The following is a 6,171-nucleotide window of genomic DNA, read 5'->3' as shown; positions in this document are numbered from 1 at the left end:
ACCCTGCCAACAAAAGTGCGTATAGTCAAGGCTATGGTTTTCCCAGTTGCAATGTATGGCTGTGAAAGCTGGACCATAAGGAAGGCTGAGCACCGAAGGATTGAGGCCTTTTTGTTGTGGTGCTGGAGAAGACTCCTGCGAGTCCCTTGGACCGCAAGGCGATCAAACTGGTCAGTCCTAGAGGAGATCAACCCTGACTGCTCTTTAGAAAGCCAGTTCCTAAAGATACTCAAATACTTTGGCCACCTAATGAGAAGGAAGGACTCCCTGGAGAAGAGCCTAATGTTGGGCACAATAGATGGCAAAAGCAGAAGGGGAAGGCAGAGGATAAGGTGGCTAGATGGAGTCACTGAAGCAGTTGGTGTGAGCTTGAGTGAACTCTGGGAATGGTGGAGGACAGGAAGGCCTGGAGGAATGTTATCCATGGGGTTGGGATGGGTTGGACACGACTTTGCGACTAACAACAACAGGTAATTGGATAGCAGTCATGGCATAGCAGTACACACCTTTTCTCAAACTGCTAACTGGGTAAGCAACAGGACACAGAATAGGAATATAATCCCCAAATGACTTGTATTAGCATTAGTGCTAATTAACTTGTTCATAAATGAGTTAGGAATAAATAGTGATGTGACAAGTTTGCAGATGTCTTAATTCATTCCACACAGCCTGTAGGGAGTTCCAAAAGGATCTCTGCTAAATTGGGTGAATGGGTAACAATATGAGGTTCAAGTTAAACATTTAAGTGTAAACCAATGCACATTGGAGCTAAAAATTCTAACTCTGCCTATACATGGATAGGTTTGACCTAGTACCAAAAAGGGTATCTTGGAATTTTAAAATTATGAAAGTGGATCAAGTTTTTCCCCCTTCTCTCATAGTAATATAGTACTCTGGGCCAACTGGTGAATTTGAATGACAGAAGATTCAGAATAGACAAAGGGCATATTTCTTCACACTATGTATATTTCAAAATATTGCTTTCAAAATGACTGGGTTCACATGACACAACAATCTGTTGTGGGTGGCAAGCCACTGTCGGTTATCATGTAGTATGGACCCAAACTCTTTCCCACAAAAATGCTTTGCTTGAGGGCAACAAGCCACTCTGACAACCCAGACCTTGTTCCAGGGGTTGTTATAGCCACAATGGGTTGTCATGTCTGAACCAGGGAAACTGAGCCCTCATTAGTATTGGGGACCTGCCAGCAAGGCATTTGCCACTCTTGTCAAGCTCACCTAGGCAACTGTCAATGCTAGCTGTCCCACAATTACACCTGCAAGATTTTTATTTATTTAGTTATTTTTAACCGTTTAAGTCTCTCACGAGTGTGCCCTTGTGAAAACACAGTTTCCAGAGGTATGAAAAAAGGAAGCCTCACCTAGGCAATGTCTCGGGTCCTATTTGCTGGCAAAATAGGCCAGTTATCAAAAGGTGAGCTGTCAAGCTAAACCAAAGGCATGAAGGTTCACCTACTCCCAAGACTATAGGCAGCAGTGCTGGGGACTCAAGTTGAACTACTCACTCCCAAGTCCAACTCAAGTATATTGGTGACTCGTCTCTGATGCAACTCAGGCTCAAAGAACGAGTGACTCGACTCAACATTTCTACATTTTTTACGACTGAGGGGCTTCAGGGCTTATGATGCAGCAGGATATCCTAGAAGGCAGGCACAAACACAGCAGAGGCAATCAGAGAGAGAGTTTCAAGGGAATGGGGCATGGGCAGGCAAGGAAGAGGGGTTTGCAATGGGGGAAGGCAAGGCTTCTGCTCTTCTTTTTGGCCCGAGGGAAGTACCGGGGGGGGGGTTCAAGGGGGCAAGGATAGGATAGGGATTTTATTTGTTTCAGTGAATCATGATTGAAGTAAAGGACTTCAATGCATCACTGGGAGGAGCGCATATGGGAACATCAGGGGAGTTACAACTCTCACCCCCTCCTACCTCCTTTTTTTTGGTTTGGTTAAAGTTGGCTCTTTAGAAGAGACTTGAGACTCAACTAAAAATTTTTTGCAATGCCTTGATACTCAGCTTGGACTTGAAAGTAAGGACTTGAGATTTGACTTAAGACTTGGAGTAAAGGACTTGAGCATATCACTGCTAGGCACTCAGGCACAAGGCAAAGTGCAAACCGCCCCCTCTTAAAAGGAATTGGAATACTGACAGCTAGCTTTAAAGATTGACCAAAATAAATCTTTCGTGAGCTTGGACAGCATGCTGAGTTTTACTTTGATCAGTCCAGATGGTAACTTTTTGCTATTGTCTGCTTTGCTTGCTAAATATGATTTACCAGCTATGGCTGAATGGCAATATGTGGAACTGAAACATCTGTTAAACTGTAGGTTTGGACCAGCTTCATTTAAAGCTTCAGAGACCCTTTTGGAAGTATTGATTGAGGCTGAACAGCTACAATTCATATGTATACATATCTATTATTGGTGAATATATGAGATACACAGGAATAATGAATGGGAATCCTATAAAAAGAAGAGCCTTCAGTATTAGTGAAGTGAAAGCTGTGTTGTACTTGGAATGACTAAAGCACCTGGAGTAGGTAGGGTACTAACAGAACTGTTTCAAGTTGCAGAGATTGAATTGGTCCAAATCCTAACAAGAATATGTCAACAAAATAAAATAATTGCTCACAGACTGGAAGCATTCAATATATATTCCAGTTCCTAAGACGGGAGATGCTAAGGAATGGAACAACTATAGGAACATTGCACTAATTTCCAATATAAGCAAATTCATGCTCAAGGGTTACTGAAAAGAACTTTATCCTATATAGAGCAAGAAATGTCTGATTATTCAAGTTGGTTTCTAAAAAGGAAAAGGCACATGTGATCATATCACAAATGGGCATTAGCTAATGGAGCATACCAAAGAAGAGGATCAGTCTATGCTTTACTAATCACAGCAAAGCATTTGACTAGGTGAATCACAAAAACCTATGAATGGTTCTGAAAACAATGGCTGATCATCCTGATGCATAACCTGTATGGTAAACAAGAAGCTAACAATATTAAGACAGAATATGGTGAAATTGAAGGGTTTCCTACAGGCAAACGTGTGCGATAAGGGTATACTTTGTCTCTATCTGTTCAGTTTGTATGCAGAGCATATGATAAGGAAAACTGGATTAGGTTCAGAGGAACAAGGAGTGTTTTTTTGGGGGGTAGGACACTAATTCATAGGGTTCTCATAAGTCAGAGATTACTGCATGCAACAACAAATGCAGTATATATGCATTCATTGTAATAATTTAAATTTCATGTAAGCAAACCATATAAATTTATTGCAATAATGTTTTTCATTTTTGTTTTGATTTTGGAAACTCACAATAAAAATAAAAACAACACTTGGTTCCATTTATTTATTTATTTATGTGACAGAGCTCTTCACGATTTTTTCACAGGGACATATGCAGGCAATAATGTGCACAACTATTAAGTTAGGGCCCAAAATAATATGATGGGGTTTGAAATAGAACAACAAGCTCTGCAACCTCAGACAGCACCTCCAAGATGTCAAAATGGGGGTCATGAAAGCTGTCAAGGTGAAGATTATGATCTTTTGGGGTGTGGGAGAACCAACAAAGCTAGTGTGCTTGTTGCCCAGGAGGTTTGTTGTGAATGTGCCATGTCTGTAATACCCAGTGGCTTAGCTGGATTTAAATAGGGATTAAAGTAAAAAGTAATTCATAAAGCATAGATAGATAGACAGACAGACAGACAGTCAGACAGATAATCTATCTAATCTAGATAGATAATCTAGGCAGATAATCTATCAAGAAGTCAGAGCTTTTTTGGCTCTGGCCTCTTGGCAGAGCAGCAGAGCAGCAGAGGCAGAGGCTGGGAGAGAGCGCTGAGTGGCCAGGGGACTGGCGAAGGCAAGGTAGGAGCTGGGCAGGGGAGCAGAGGGCAGGAACAGCGGAGAGGAAGGGGGCGGGGCCAGAGAGGCTAGAGGGGCCAGGAGGAAGCAGACAGGTGGGGCCACTGGCCGGAGGGACTGATAAGGTGTCATCCCTGGTCTGCGTCCCTTAGCTGCAGCCCAGGCTGCCCGGGGACTCCCTTCCCTGAGACACAGAGGTTTGGTTGGTTGGTTGTTTTTGTGCTGTGCTGTGCTGTGCTTTGTTTATCCTCCAATTTAAGTTTTTTTTAATCCTTGTGTGTGTGTGCAAGTGGGTTTTTGTCTGGGAAAACTGGGCAAGTGAGAGGAACTGCAGGACAGACAAGGCAGGGGACCAAGGTAAGGTCTCGGAAGGGATACCGATGGCAGACCAGGAGATGGCCTTGGCGGGAGTCATGGGTGTTGCTGTCCACTGCAAGAGCTGCGACATGTTTGCCCTTCTCCCCCAGGAGAGGCAGGGATACACTTGCCCTCGGTGCAAGTTGCTGACCCTGCCAGAAGAGGAGGTGAGGTGCCTGAGGGCCGAGAGAGCTCTCCAGGCCCCCCTGGAGCAGCCCCCCTCTGGACAGAGGGTTGAGGGAGAGGCCACGGGAGGAGCAGCTGCGGAAACATGGAGGTATGTCACGCACAGGAGGAGGAGGCCAGCACGGCCTCCTCCTTCTCCTGGCACCAATCTGGAGCTGGAAAACAGGTTCTCTCCACCTGGGGAGGCTGGGGCTGATGAGGCCACGGGGGACCAGCAGGACCCCCAGCCTGGAACGACAGGCAGCAAGGGGGCCACTGCAGGAGAGGCCAGGGCCAGGGCACGGCCGCCCACCAGCACCGGGAAGGCATGGTGGCGGGTGATTGTTGTTGGGGACTCCCTGCTGAGGGGCACTCAGGCGGCAGTGTGCCTCCCCAACCTGGAGACAAGGGAGTTTGCTGCCTGCTGGGCGCACGCATCCGGCATGTGAAGGACAGAGTGGAGCGTCTTGTTCGCTCCGGGGGCCACCAGCTGCTCCGGGTGATCCATGTGGGCACAAACGAAGTGGCCAGGCAGGGTGTGGCTGGGACCACCAGGGACTTTGAGGCCTTGGGGAAGAAATTCAGGGAGCTGAAGGCCCAAGTGGCCTTCTCGTCTATCTTACCTGTCCAGGGATTTGGGCCAGGAAGGGACAGGAGGGCCTCCGAGGTGAACGACTGGCTTAGGGTGTGGTGCCAGAAGGAACGCTTCGGGTTCCTCGACCACGGCTCTCGTTTTCTTGCCAATGGACTTCTGGCAAGGGACGGGTTACACCTCACGAGGATGGGGAAAAGGTCCTTTGGAGATGCTCTAGCGAGCTTCATCTGGAAGACTTTAAACTGAGCCGGGGGGGGGGGGTCAGGCCCCACAGTAACGTGTCTGCACTGGACAAGTGTGGGGAGAGCATCAGGGCTCTGGGAGTAGGGTTTTAGAGATACTGCAGGGATTTACAGGACTCCTACAGAGAGGGGCCAGGTATCAGGGAGGATGGGAGGAAGGAGGAGGCTGGGAACTCCAAGGAAAGGAAGGGGTGGGAAGGAGTTGAGGTGCATGTACACCAATGCTAGGAGCATGGGTAATAAGCAGGAAGAGCTTGAAGCTCTCCTGGGAATAGGAGGGTATGATCTGGTGGGAATCACAGAAACTTGGTGGGATGAAAGGCAAGTCTGGAATGTGAACATAGAAGGGTATCACCTTTTTAGAAAGGACAGGAAGGGAAAGAGAGGTGGGGGCGTGGCTTCATACATCAGGGAAGGGATAGGATGCAGTGAGATAGAATGCAGCACAGATGGGGATTCGGTAGAGGGAGTCTGGGTGAAACTTAGGGGTTTTGACAGGGAAAGAGACCTGACAGTGGGGGTATGTTATCGCCCTCCAGGTCAACTTGAGACTCTGGATGATGTCCTGACAGACCAGATTCTAAGGATATCTCAGGGGAGAGACACAGTAATTATGGGAGATTTCAATCTCCTGGATATTACTTGGGAGACTCACTTGGCGGTGACAGCCAGGTCACGTCGCTTCCTAGAAGCTATAGAGGGAGGGTTTTTCACACAGAGGGTCTGAGAGGTGACGAGGGGGAGGGACATCCTTGACTTAACCAATAGGGAGCAGCTGATAGATGAAGTACAGATTAGGGGAGCTCTGGATGCGAGTGATCACTCCATCCTTTGCTTTGAGATCAGGCGACTGGGGACGTGCAGCAGGTCGAGCACTAGAAGCTGGGACTTCAAGAGGGCCAACTGAAGGCCAGACTGGGGA

The sequence above is a fragment of the Varanus komodoensis genome, unplaced genomic scaffold, assembly GCF_004798865.1.
Source record: "Varanus komodoensis strain SLA01 unplaced genomic scaffold, ASM479886v1 scaffold20_1, whole genome shotgun sequence".
NCBI lineage: Eukaryota > Metazoa > Chordata > Lepidosauria > Squamata > Varanidae > Varanus > Varanus komodoensis.
Note: the sequence above shows the minus strand (reverse complement) of the source record.